We start from the raw sequence: 14,574 nt of genomic DNA on the forward strand, positions 1-14,574 counted from the left end.
TAACAGGCCTTAGACTCAACTTCCTTCTCATTAGTCGTTTGTCCTCGCTGAGCCTTGGGCTCTTCTTCTGTAAGCAAGATGTTTGGACTAGATGTGCTCTGAGTGCCTTTCGTGTTGCCAAGGCACTCACTGGGCTGTGCACCGGCATGGATGGGTCCAGCGCTGGCCATCCTTTCTCTGACTCTCAGTTTTCCCAGATCCTCTCCATCCTCTGCCTTTGAGGTGGTAAACATGTCTATAAATGACCGTCTCCATGAACTCCCAGCACCAAAACTACATAAAGCCCTCGTGTCCGGGCCCTGGCTGTTCTCCGCAGACCCGTCTCACTCAGAGAGAGGGCTGGGACATGCAGGGGTGAGGAGATGGAAGAGGTTTGGGGGTAGGACAGGCAGCCCCGGTCCTTTCTAAAAGCTTCTCGGTTGGTGCACACATGAGCCCGGTTGAGAACCGCTATCTGGAGGCAGTTGGAGGGAAGAAGTCGGCCAATCTCCAGTGTCATCGGGAGTTAAATAATGGAGGTGGCTTTACGTCCTAATGAACCCCTCAGCTTCTGAAAGCTACTGGATCTCAGTGGAAGAACCTCTGGACAGTCTCACAAACAGGCCTTAGATCCAACTTCCTTCTCATTAGTCGTTTGTTCTCTCTGAACCTCGGGCTCTTCTTCTGTTAAGCAAGATGTTTGGACTAGATGTGCTCTGAGTGCCTTTCGTGTTATTAGACATACTTCATATCACTTTATCGCGGACAAGTGTTCAACATCTGCTGGTAAGCGGAGTATTGGCCTCTGATTTCCACTGGGAAAAATAAAATAAAATCTGGTTCAGTCGCATATCAATGTATACACTTTGTAGAGGTGGAGTCCATGTCTTCATTTCCACCCTGACTCCTTAGCCCTTAGCATAGTGTCTGGCACACAAGGCCACTCAAAAGTATTTGTTGACCATCTGATTACTCTTCATGCGAAGAACATTCCAGTGCAGATTAACCTACCCCTCTCCCATCTAGGCCAGTAGGAAATCAAAGGCCACTAACAAAAATAGGATCTGATATTTTAAAAACAGCTGGTTTGGCTCAGTGGATAGAGCGTCGGCCCGGGACTGAGGGATCCAGGTTCAATTCTGGTCAGGGGCACATGCCCGGGGGTACAGGCTTGATCCGCAGTAGAGGGCGTGCAGAAGGCAGCCAATCAATGATTCTCTCTCATCACTGATGTTTCTATGTCTCTCTCCCACTCCCTTCCTCTCTGAAATCAATAAAAAATATACTTTTAAAACAACAATAAAATAGATAAAAACCGTAAAGTTCTGGTTTTTTCCTCCTACCACCTGGAAGGGTGGGAGTTTAGTTCATTCTCTGAACCTCAGTGCTCTCATCTATAAAATGGGGGTGATACTACTTCCCTAGGGAACAAACAATGTGAATAGGTAATATAAATAAATTTCATAGCATGGTGGTTGGCAGTAAGTAGCAAATTATTTATGTAGATATACTTACTTGGCCTTATCACTGAAATTAAAAAACAACAACAAACTCTTGGTGGCCATGAGGAGGTCTTTGTCTAACTTGGGCAGGAGAATTACGGTATTGTTAACTAAAGGCAGGAAAGATCCCCTTCTTAAGGCATTAATGTTTAATGCTGTTAACATTTGAAATAAGAAATAAGTTCCATCTAGCCCTGGCCAGTGTGGCTTAGTTGGTTGAGAATGCAGGGGTGAGGAGATGGAAGAGGTTTGGGAGGTAGCACAGGCAGCCCCGGTCCTTTCTAAAAGCTTCTCCGTTGGTGCACACATGAGCGCGGGTTGAGAACCGCTACGTGGAGGCAGTTGAAGGGAAGAAGTCAGCCAATCTCCAGTGTCATCGGGAGTTAAATAATGGAGGTGGCTTTACGTCCTAATGAACCCCTCAGCTTCTGAAAGCTACTGGATCTCAGTGGAAGAACCTCTGGACAGTCTCACAAACAGGCCTTAGATCGGGTTGACACCCAGTAGGTGTGTGTGCAGGAGGCAGTCAACCGATGTTTTACAACTACTTCATTGTCTCTCTCTCCCTCTCCCTTCCTCTCTTTCTAAAATCAATAAATATATATATTTAAAAAGGTCTCAGCCAATCCCATGGAAAGCTCTAGAATTAAAATGCTTCTTTAGATTCATCCTGAAGTGGGTTCAGGCCTTGGAACCCCCACATTGAACAGTCCCGAGGTGTGAATTGACCCTAGTGGGGAGCTCCCTTTGGTGGAGGCAGTGCCGGAGAGGGCCCCCAGTGTGAGCCCTCGGCACCCACACTCCCTGTATAAGAACACTGAAGTTATTATGATGAATTGGTACCTCTGGGAAGTGAGATAGGGTGGCAGGAGCAAATATCCCTTTGTAAACCATAAACATGCTACATTTCTAACAATAATTTTAACAGCAATTTTAAAAATATTATACATCATTTTGGGTGTCGTCTTATGTGCTTTCGGAATCTCTTTTGACTCTAGGGTGGAAAGTAGAACAAGTTACAGGAACACAGCGTGTTAATACTGATGCTGTCTCCTGCCCCATTAAGACAGAGCTGGAATTCCATGGAGTGCCGCCACAGGAAGGCCGCCTGTTCTGGCCCCACCCTGCTACTCTTCAAAGATTGGGAGCCGATCAAGGAGGGAGCGAGGTGTCCCAGTTTCTCTCCTTTCCACTTAGCCTCGACAGCATCTGCAGCCCAGGGATCAAACACTTTGGCAGAGAATTCATTGGTGCGAATGAGCGAGGATGTACTTGTTTTAACACTCCAACTACTTTCATTGTCCTACTTCCCAGCACTTATGTACACCGCCCCATGCCAACTCTGGAGACATTGCCAGGTCAAAGCTCCCCAACCGATGTTAACCGGCCAAGGCCAAGAGCTTATCAGTGTTGTCTCCAGGGACATTAGCCAGGGTCAGGCCCTGAGCAACTGGGTTAAGAGGACTGGAGAGGACAGAAGGGGAGGAGAGAGAGGCACCTGCATCACATGCTTGCTGGGCCACGTGGATTAGTGCCTTGGGCGTATGGGGCTTGGTATTTATGATATCCCATTATCGACATTTCTCTATTCTCTAGTGGGGGAAGGGAAGGGGTTGACGGGGTGGGCCGGTCGATTCCCTCAGACTCTGCACCCAGAATCAATGTTGTTCCTCCCTTATTAGTAAGGGAGGATAGTAATCTATCCTCTGCGCCCAGAATCAATGTTGTTCCTCCCTTATTAGTAAGTGTCTCGACCTCTTTAGGATAGATTCCTAGAAACAGGCAATCTAGGTCAAAGGGTACGAGCAATGTTGTGATTCCTGTCCATTCATTAGGTCACCTTTGGCTTTTCCCCCTATTATAGATGAATGTTCTATAACTGCATGTGTTTACAGGCACATGAATAACAAACTGTTAGAAATAGCCGGGTTTAATGCACTTCCTCGGGCCTAACATTTCACCTCTCCCACTCTCCCAATCTGCTGGTTTGACTTGCAGTATTTAAAACTCTTTGGTGGTCCACAAAGCTTTCGCGCCATGCTGCGTGTGAAAGAGAAGTCTCGGGTTCCACAAAGAGAAGTCTCCTCCCATTGTGGAGTCTATAGTTAAACTGACTAGGCACGTGGATCAGGAAACGGAAGGACCCACACATCTTGACAGTTTCAGAAAGCTGGACTCTCTCGTGCATGCAGTATGCTAACGCTGTAAAAGGTTTCGGCTCTTGCTAATGCGCCTCTCTGAATTCTTATGCATGTCTCTCCATGAATCTATGTACACATTTCTGTCGAACACACATCTAGGAATTGAATGGCTGGCTCATAGGATGTACCTTGGTTCAGTTTTGATTAATAGATAGTATGGAATCATTTTCCAAAATGATCAAACCAGGTTACAGTCTGACCCTCAGTGTACAGATGTTACGGTTGCTTCCCAGCCTTGCCAGCACAGAGTATTATCTGTCTGTTTCATTTTAGCCATTCTGATGGAGGTGTGGCGATACGCTGGTATCACATAGTAGTTTTAAATTACTTCCCTAATGACTAGTGAAGTTCAGCTCCTTTTCATATAGTTATGGCTATATAAACCTCTCTTTGAAAAAGTGGTTTTTCACCCTAGCCAGGGTAGCTCAGTGTATAGAGCGTTGGTCTGCAGACTCAAGGGTCCGGGTTTGATTCCAGTCAAGGCACATGCCCGGATTGCAGGCTCAATCCCCAGTAGGGGGCATGCAGGAGGCAGCCAATCAATGATTCCCTCTCATCATTGATGTTTCTATCTCTCTCTTTCTCTCCCTTCCTCTCTGAAATCAATAAAAATATTTTTTAAAAATAAAAAGTGGTTTTTCAATGCTTTCCCCTATGCTCCTGTTGGCTTGTCTGCTTTTTCTCTAATTAATTTGTAGGAATTCCTTACAGAGCCAGGATTTGGGTCTTTTGTTGGATATAGGTATTGCAGATATCATCTACACTGTGATCTGCCTTTTCACTCTTTTCATGGTGTCTTTTGATAAACTGTGTTTCATTTTAATGTCATCCCAATTAGGAATGTTTTCATTTATGCTTAGTAGCTTTTTTATACATCATGTTTAAGCCAACTTTTCCTACCCCGGGGTCGTGAGAGGAGGTGTTGATATGTCTGATACCGGTATGTTTGCTATGGCAACGTTCATTCCTGATCAATTCTGAGCGGTGAATACAGGGTGGGGCAAATGTAGGCTTACAGTTATGAGTACAGGAAACACAGAGTTTATTCTGGTGTTATTATTTATTAGTTTCTGTAATGTTTCCCACATGAACAACCATAATCCTACTTTCCCCCCACCCTGTCGGTCTCTGTCACGGCCTGTCTGGGGGAGGACACAGACAGGTTGAGAGACGTTCTGAATGGAAGCAAGAACAAAAGGACAAATCCCAGCACAGGATCTGCTAACACCCAGCAGAGATCCACACAAAAGCTTCCATGTCTGTCAGCCGTTAAGGAAACCGGTCCAGGGTTGCCTCTCGACCTAACATTCCCTGTTGTATCTCTAATTACTTTCTAACTTGCACATCAGTCCTCCTTTGTGGCAACAATTAGCTTTGACTCATTAATCTCTGTTTTGTCTAAATATAAACCACACTCTCCCCATTATAAAGACAGAGCGTAGTTTCTGATAATAGGTGGATAGACCAGGCAGGAGAAAGGAAATTTCTGGGAAGGTCGGCTCAGCGATGTCCCAGTAGATTTCTCCCTCCATCTGAGCCCTTCTCGAAGATGCCAAGAGCTCTTCCCATTACTAATCTGGTGACACTTGGCGCATCACTACAATTGATGTCACAGGGAGTCTAGGGGGCGAGAAGGAGAGATCAGCCAGACTTTCAATGGCATCGCCCTGTCGCATGAAGCAGAAGGACTGTACGCCGCTTGTGGCGGTTTGTGTAATCCCCGCCTTTGTCTGAGAACAGAGTGGGGAGGTCACGTAGGTCCACCAATCATGTTTATATCCTGCAGTTATATGGTGACAGGACCTTCCAGAGAGGTTGTTAAAGATGTCGCTGGGTTGACATTAAGTGGCTTAGTGTTAATTCCTGAGAGAGCAGGATGCCGTGTATAGGAGTCATTGGTGTCATAAAATTCCTCAGTGTTTAGCTGAAAATCAAATATGTAACCAATATGTTTGTTTGTGTGCCTAGGTATGTCTGTGTGTTTTATGTTGCTTGTATGCTTGTGTGTTTGTGTGTATCTAAGGGTGTTGTGTATGTGCATGTGTGTTTATGTGCAAATGTGAATCAGGGTTCAAGGACTCCTAACAAGGGATTTGTCTTAGCCAGCCAAGTCCTACGAAAAATAGAACGCTCCACTTAGAGCCGTGGTTCTCAACCTTCTGGCCCTTTAAATGCAGTTCCTCATGTTGTATCCCAACCATAGAATTGTTTTCGTTGCTACTTCATAACTGTAATGTGGCTACTGTTATGAATCGTCATGTAAATATCTGATATGCTGGATGGTCTTAGGCGACCCCTGTGAAAGGGTCGTTCGACCGCCAAAGTGGTCACGACCCACAGGTTGAGAGCTGCTGACTTAGAGGATAAAAAGGAGTCAGGCCGGGCTGGTGTGGCTCAGTGGTTGAGTGTCAACCCAGGAACCAAGAGGTCTCTGGTTCAATTACCGGTCAGGGCACAGGCCCCTGGTTTCAGGCTCAATCCGCAGTAGGAGGCGTGCAAGAGGCAGCCTATTCATGATTCTCTCTGAGATGTTTCTAACTCTGAAATCAATAACAATTTATTTAAAAAATATATATTTTTTTAAAAACAGATTATTCCCATTATTAATTTTGACTTTGAACCAGTCACTGCAACATGAAGAGGTTGAGCAGATTCACCCATTTCCATGTGTACCAATCCCTCTAGGACAGGGGTGGGCAAACTTTTTGACTCGAGGGCCACAATGGGTTCTTAAACTGGACCGGAGGGCCGGAACAAAAGCATGAATGGAGTGTTTGTGTGAACTAATATAAATTCAAAGTAAACATCATTACATAAAAGGGTATGGTCTTTTTTTTTTTTTTTTAGTTTTATTCATTTCAAACGGGCCGTAGTTTGCCCACGGCTGCTCTAGGAGCAGAAGGTGCAAAGGCAAATATTCATAGAGGATCCCAGTCCAGAGAAAGGACATCTATCCCACTGATGGGGTTACGACGTAGTAAATGCACCCATAAATGTGCCAGCCGACACCCCAGCGACTGGGCTGCCTTCCCGTCTGTGTGTCTGGGAAGCCAGGCCTGCATGAAGGCAACAGATAATTCAGGCTGATGCTTTTATCACTTGGGATCTTTAAGTCATGATTCTTGGGAGACACACGCGCCCTGAGGGAAGCCAGGCTCTGCCTGTCGGTTCGCTGTGCGCAGCAGCAGCGTTGGCGAAAGCCGGGCCACGGTGGCGCTGACTGCATTTCAAGCTCTGCTTCGCCCTCCTGTCGCCACGGCTGCTAGAAAAGCCCCCAGCTTCCCGCCCCTGCCCGGGACCTGAGCTCCCTGGAGCTGGTGCCCCCGCGGTGTCTTCATTTCTGCGCTTCCTTGGCTCACCTGCCATTGTCAGGCTCCGCCTTCCAGAACAGCATGAGCTGGTTAGTGAGATACTGGCATTCTGGCTTGAACTCTGGCTCCAGTGAGTGGTCTCCCCCCACAGAAAGCTGCCTGCCTCGGAGCATAACTGATGGACGAGGCGGGAGGTCTGGGTCCAAGGGCCAGTGAGAGGCAGGCCACGCCGCAGAGCAAAGAAACCTCAGCCGCAGGGACAGAGGAAGCTCGGGTCTCCTCACCCGGGAGCCTGAGCCCCCGCGGTCTTGGCTGACACGGGGGTCCCAGGAGCCAGGGAGCCAAGGAGTCCAATTCCTGCGGCTGCTGTCCTGGCTGCCGGGCCTGGCAGGTGCGGGCATCGCTGGACCCCGCATTCGAGGTGAGGACGCGACCATACGTGGCTTGTTTCTCAGTTTAAAATAAGGCTTGTCTACTTTTTTGTTTAAATCTGTGTAGTTGTTTTTAGGGGCGAAGCTGTGAAACATCCGATGCCCAGTTCACAGGTGGGGTCACGCACACCCATGCGCCCCGGTGTGTTTTCTACACAAACCACACGTCAATGACGTCCTGCAGCCCACGTAATCCCCAACCCCCCGCTTTCCAGTCAGCCCCACCCATTACCCCAGTTCTCAGATGAGGAAATTGAGGTCCTGAGGAATTCAATGTCGTGTCCAAGTTCACACAGAGTCAGAACCGGAACCAGAAGGTACTCCAATTCCCAAGCCTTACACATGCATTACAAAACACCGATTATATAAGGTGGGGACGGACCTAACCTACTGTGTGGCATGATACTCTTGCACTCCCCCCCCACCCCAGTCTGCCTGCGTGGCCTCCGAATGGAGGGCAGCGGGAGAGCTTAAGAAGCAATGGAATGAGTGGCCTCCAAATTCACAGAGGGGTTGGGGGGGTGCAAGCCCGTCCCCTGCCCGCAGCCTGCATCAGGCAGCTCCGCATGAAGAGCCTGCTCTGTGACTTCTGGTCTAGAACTTCCATCAGAGCTCTCCCTCCTTGAGCAGGCCCTGCCTCCCTCTCTCCCTCCTGCTGGCTCCCGCTATAATGCAACTGCACCCAGCGCCTCCAGCTTCTCATTAGGCCCGGGAAGCGCAGTGTGTGAACCCCCTCAAACAGCTCATTAAGTTCTTTGCTTTTGTTCCTGCCTCAGTCCCGTCCCCAGTGTCCTGTCCTCACTTGTGCCTTTTCTTTAAAGCCAACGAAGAACCCTCATGTGGATTCCACATTCCAGCTGTGTGCTTTGCTCCGGGGCGTGATTATAAGAAGGCTGCCTGCTCTCTGCTTATGGCTCTTTGGAGCGGGCCATTCTGCGGAGCAGCGAGCAGAAGCAAAGGCAGCGAACCCCACTGGAAGGGTGACCGACACAGAAAGGACGAATGGCCTCGAGGCTGTGCCCGCCACCAGATCGGCTTGCAAACCCAAAGGTCAGTGAGGCACACATACTGGGCCTAACGTCTGGGACACAGCGGTTGTTAAAACCGTATCTGTTGAGTGAATACACAATTCTCATCCCACCTCCCCACCCCTTGCCATTCATTCATTCTCTGCTCTCCATCCTCTTCTGCCAGGCCCTGCCCTGCCCGCTGGGGACTACACCCCCGCCCCCTCCTCACTTTCTTGCTGGGTGGCTGCCCATTGGCTACAGGATAGGGGGTTGGAAGGTAGAAAGAGAAACCTACCTCTTCCCACTCGCCTCTCCTTCTGAGCGTGGCTTCTGGTACGGCTGTGCCTGCACGACATCGGCTCCCGTGGGATGGCCTCTCCTCCGTGGCACCAACGCTCACTGGGTTCCAGCGACAGGATCCCCTCCTCTTGCCCCTTTAGGTCCCCAGCAGGAGGAGGACACGCACGTGGGGGTTGTTGCCTCCCATACTTGCTCCCATGAAAACGAGTGAATGTAGGAAGTGAATGGGGTCCAAAACCAGAAAGAGGCGGGGCTGAGAAATGGCCGGCTGACACCTCCGAGCCCTCACCCAGCACCACTTAGTCCCCACCCTCCTCTGACAGGAGCCCATATATCTTTTTAAAATGGGATTTCTGCGACTGGAAATTGAAAGGGCCCTGGCTAGTTAGTACACAGGGTCATCGTGAAAACGCTGTCAAAAGAGACCTCAAAGAAGCCAGCCCAGGGAGGGGCAGGACTGCAACGGGAAGAAAGAAGGTGGAGAAGGCAAGCTGTGAGGCCATCTGGGGGAGACGGGGGCCCAGAGTCAGGACACCAGGGCTTATGTCCCAGCTCTGCCATTTGCCGGCGACTGGTGAGGTGCGACCTGGGGTGACAGCCCACATTTCCATCTAATGGTCTGCAGCGTGGAGGACCGACATCACTGCATGTAGGACACGGTGCACGCTGGGAGGCTCACCTGAAATAATGGATGTGAGCGATCTTTGTAAATGTTAAGTGCTTGCAAATGGCACTTATAACACGGAAAGCATCTGATTCTAAAAGGCTATGCATTAAAACAGAGACTAGAAGGAGGAAGGCTGTAAGTAGCTGAACTCTTGAGGGAGGAATATGGAAACCAATTAATGGTTGAATCTCCTCTGAAGTATCTAAAGGGCAGATTTAATGCTGAATGTCACTGATTTGAGTAGAAACATATGCAGAGTCTATGCAAAAACTAAAAAAAAAAAGAAAGAAGCATTCTAAGACTGTGTGCCATAGGAGTGGGCAGAGAGGAGCAGAGAACCAATTCTGTGAGCTGCCCACAACATCTCACCTGCGTACCACCTGCGCTCTTACTTGGCCCTGAAGCAACACTTCAAAAATCTCGCATTACTGTCCCTGGTTTCTATTTGAGGAAAATCAGGCTCAAGGCCTACATTACAGCCCAGGTCATAATGAGTCTGTAACTGGTCATGGGGCCGCACCATTGCCCAGATAATGTATTTGAAACTAGACTTTGGGGATTAGATGAGGATATGCTTAGTTTTCTTTCCAGATTATAAGAGCCAGCCAATCAATATTTCAAAAAAAAGGCTAGAATTTAATTTTTAAAAATGGAATTGGGATTGGTTTCCTGCTCATTTTAAAGTTTAGCGCTTGCAGTAGTTACTAGAGATGTGTTTCTCCTCACCTGTGTGAAGAGTGGTGAAGGGTTTGGGGTTTTACTCTACGTAGAAGTGAGGAAGCTCGTCCGTTATATTTGACGGATGCTGCCCAGAGACATAAGATCCTGCTCAGAGACAAAGAACCGTATTACTCAGGGCACAGCAGTAGCCAGAGCTCTCTAGGTTGGGTTGTCGCCATTGGTTCCCAATCCCCAGCCTCCAGCATCGAGTCCCATGAGGGTGACAAAGAAGCATTCCTGGTAGGTGTCCACACGTCCTGCAGGTGGCATGACAGGAGACAGACATTTCATAGCAAGTGGTGTCGTCACATGTTTCCTTTGCCCTTGGCTCCTGATGCAGCTTCGCAGATGCCCTGGATGCCACTGTAGACCCTCACTCACAGCACAGCCAGATCTTCCCCTTGCCCAGCCGCCTGTCTCCCCTGATGGACAATAGCCCAGCTTCTGGACCCTGCTCCTGTCGCGCTGATCCTGCTTCACGTCTCCTGACCCCACGACCTTCACGCTGCTGAATCTCAGTAACATCCTATCGGAGACCAAAGCCCAGCTGCCAGGGGATCTAGCGATCATTCTCACTGATGCCAAGTCAACACCACGTTATGCAGAATCATGGCGCATAAAGTGCCCTGCAATAAAGAGCAGCAGAACATCGGCGCCAACAGGAAAAGCATTGCCTTCTCCCCCAGACAAGCCTTTTTGGCAACCGCTTTAGTCTTGGCAAAAGCCTGTGTGTGTTTGACATGATGTTTCCTTTATGGGCCAGTCATCAAAGCCGGATGTGGCTGTGAATAAAGATTATGCAGAATATGAAGAGTGCAGTACAGAGATGGCCGTGGAAGCCTGGCCGATTCTACAGAAATGTGTGCCAGGCTGAGAGAACATCATGGCAGATACTTCCCTTGGAAGAGAGGGGCTGGGGTAAGCACTTACTGACGCTTGGGTAAGTACCAACCTTCTGCTTCTCTGGTGAAGTCGTGGATGATGCATTTACATTAAAACACGTCCTTTTGAGGTACATTGATGGCTTCGGTTTGTTTAAACTTTTGTTTCAGTTGGGTGTGAATTTATTCCAGTCATTTCAGAAGTTGGCTCGATAAGTTCACTGTCTCCATTACCCTAGTCAGTACAGTGATCACTCCCTACACTCTTTATTAGTTCAGTGACATGAGGGGCCTGAAAATGGCCTGGGAGGAGGGTCAGCTCCCACTTAGTTGAACTTTGACTCTGTTTTCTGGTAGAACATCCCTTCTCAGCGGATAGGTCTCAAGATGGGGATGACATCCAGCCACTCTCTTTTCTCTTGGTTCCTAAGCCCATGAATTCTGGCTACGGGGAACATGGCACCAGATATTGGCTGCTGGTTTAAAGCACCGGGTTGTAAGGCACCATCTTCATCAGGCCATTCCAATAATCTATCAAGCCATCTGCTTCTGGTGACAGGAAAGAGTAGCGAATGCCACAGGCAAGAGCTCATTGCCACACATACGTCACCACCAAATAATCGTCTTAGGTAGCTGCGACATTTTGTGAGATGCCATGTCAATAGATACGCATTTGTAGGCTCACAAATGGGAAAGCCAGCAGGAGAATTCTGAGGGAGGAAGGCAGATGTGTGTTGGGGGATGCATCTACTCCTGTGAGGACAAGTCACTGCCCACGTGGTGGCATGGCGCCTTATAGGCCTGAGTTGGCCTCTGCAGTTGGAAAGTTGGGCAATTAGCAGTGGCTCTGGCAAAACTAGCCTTGAGGATGGGGGGTGCAGGCTCAGCCCCCATCCTTGTCTCTATTGCCACTCTCCACCTGGGCTCATTGCACGAGCATCAACGTAGCAGAGGAAGGACAGTGCTGGACAGCCACCGTTCCCATCTGTCTGTGGAGAGCATTTGCACATCGTAGGTGAAAATCGGGTGCCAGGAGTGGTTATTAAATTGCTCCAATAAAGATACCACCTCCAATACCTCAGCTGTGATTGTGACAACCACCTGGTTAAGTCTGAGACAACCTATAATTATTCTCTAAGACCCATCTGGCTTTGGCACCTGCAAACAGACTCGATACATGGCGATGTGGTAAGAATAATCACCCTGCGTCTCCCGCTCTCTGACGATGGCATTAATCTTCCCGTTTCCTCCAGGAATCCACATCGCTGTGAGCTTATTGCGCTGGGGCTTGTGCTTGGTTTTTCCTAGCAATATAACCGGTATTCCGCACAACAGGGCACAAGTGTGAGTGTTCAGCCACTTGGCTGCAGGATGGAGAAGTAGAGAGGCAGAAGGAGGGGCCACAGGAGCAGCACACGGCCAGGGCGGGGCTCCATGTACGCACTTGGCGACCACGGTGTTGGCCATCGGGTGATGTGGTGATGGGAGGATAATTCAGACATGAGGGACCCTCGGCATGGAGACCAGCAAGGAGATGCTTCATTCATTTCTTTAATATCTCCCAAGTGTGCTTATATTTTACCACATAGAATTTAGGAAAAAAACCTCAATTATCTATCAATAGTGTTGGATAATTAATATTACAATATACACTGAAATGCTTTGCATTAACAGGAGAATCTATATAGGTCTATGGGAAGTTACAAAAGCTCCTGACAGCACTACAGAATGCTACCATTTTGGAGAACAATAATCAAAACAGCGTGCGTGTGTGTGTGTGTGTAGATGTGTGCGTGTGCGCGCATGTGTGCACGTGTGCATGTGCATGTGTATGTGTGTGCGTGTGCATGTATCTATGTGCAGCCTGCATATAGGAATCCCTATGAATGTGAACTGAGTGAAAGAGTCCGGAAAGAGCTTCGCAGAAACCTTCGCCGTGGCCATGCTTGAGGATTCCTAGACGGGAAATTCCGAGCTTCTCCACGTCTGTATCATTTTCATTTTTAACGGCAAATATGTTTTATTCTTATAGCAGGAAAAAAGCAGAAAAGTTGTTTCCACTCTGGAATGAACACCCAGCCCACTTCAGTGAGGGCACTGCACACATTTCCGAGCAGAAACTGAGGATACAGCCCCGTGGATGCCACAGCGGAGATCGCTACGGAATGAGAGCGCAGCAGACACCAAGATCGCCTGGGACAGACCGACCGTTCTCCTGGGGATGCCAGACGGAGGCTTTTGCCAAGTTCGTGGGTGAAATTAACCTCAGGACCCCATGAGTGGCCTTTCGGGAGACGCGGGGAGTGAGAGAGGTCTGGAAGGGAGTGGGGTGTCCCTAGTGTCCCTTAGCCCTGCACTCTGTGTGGCCTTCGAGGGACTCCGGGGACAGCATCCCTAATGAGGGAGGCGGAACGTGAAGAGGCTTAGAGGGGTAAAGCCCCCCTTTACACTGTGCGCAGGAGAGCACTTTAGTGCTGGGAGGTGACGGTAGAGAAAGGCCCTTTCTCGTAGGATCGCCGATAACCTGCCTGTTACTCGGGCTCCATAAGGGGATGTATTTGTGCGGGGACACTGAGCGCTTGCTCTCAGGAAGCCCGGGGAACAGCGGAATAGATCGATTGATTTGTCAAGCTCTGGCAGACACGAACAATTTCCTCGGCTAGACCTGGGAATGCAGATGGCTGGCTCCTTCCCCCCGGAACCCGCCACACCCTGGCCCTGCACCCCATTTCCAGGAGACGGCACAGTCTCCCTGGAAGGCGCTGGGCTCTTCCCCGAGGCCTTTGGAAGAGGAGAGGAAACAGCGCAGCCAGAGCCTGAGAAAGCCACCGACGAGGTGGGTGGGGACATCGGTTCACTACGTGCCTGCTGGCAGCCACGTGAAACCCTGATCTTGCCTCCACTTCTGGTGTCCAGTCAACCTGGACACAAAAGGCTCGCGTCCACCCGAGGCCCTCGAGGGAAAGGACAGAGAACAAAGAACGCGCCGACCGAATGCCAGGAGTTTTCACCTGGAGCGTCTCCTGGCCTCTGTCCGATGGACAGAGGCCGCAGGCTCACTCCCGGAAGCACATGGCCGCACAGAGCCCAGCAGCGTGGAAACTAACAGCCCCATGTCTGATCACCCTGTTCTCTGCCCCACTCAGGTCTGACTGATAGAACTGCAGTGAAGGAAGGGAAGAGAGAACCTCCCACCCGTTCTCTACAAATACCCGTTGCCCTCTTCACTTTGAATGAGCCAACCGTCTCTAGTCCTGTGCATGGCTCCGGGAGAGGGAGGGCTGGGCACTGTACCACAGGCGTCCCATCTATACCCTCTTCTTCCTGCCGATAGTGCTGACAGCCACAGGGGCTGGGAGTTCGGTGCCTGGGCAGCCTGGGTGAGGGGATGATGGCTGTTTGCACCCCCCGCCCCCCGCCCTGTGCCTTTGTCTGTGCTGTCCCCTCTGCTGCAATGCCCTTCTGACTTCTTGACTGGTGTTCATCAGATTCCTTTTCTCTTCTTCCTGACTACACAAGTAAGACTACATTTCCCAGACCCCTTGATATTGGTCAGAACCATGTGACTGGCT

Source organism: Myotis davidii, unplaced genomic scaffold (genome assembly GCF_000327345.1).
Source record: "Myotis davidii unplaced genomic scaffold, ASM32734v1 scaffold573, whole genome shotgun sequence".
Taxonomy (NCBI): Eukaryota; Metazoa; Chordata; class Mammalia; order Chiroptera; family Vespertilionidae; genus Myotis; species Myotis davidii.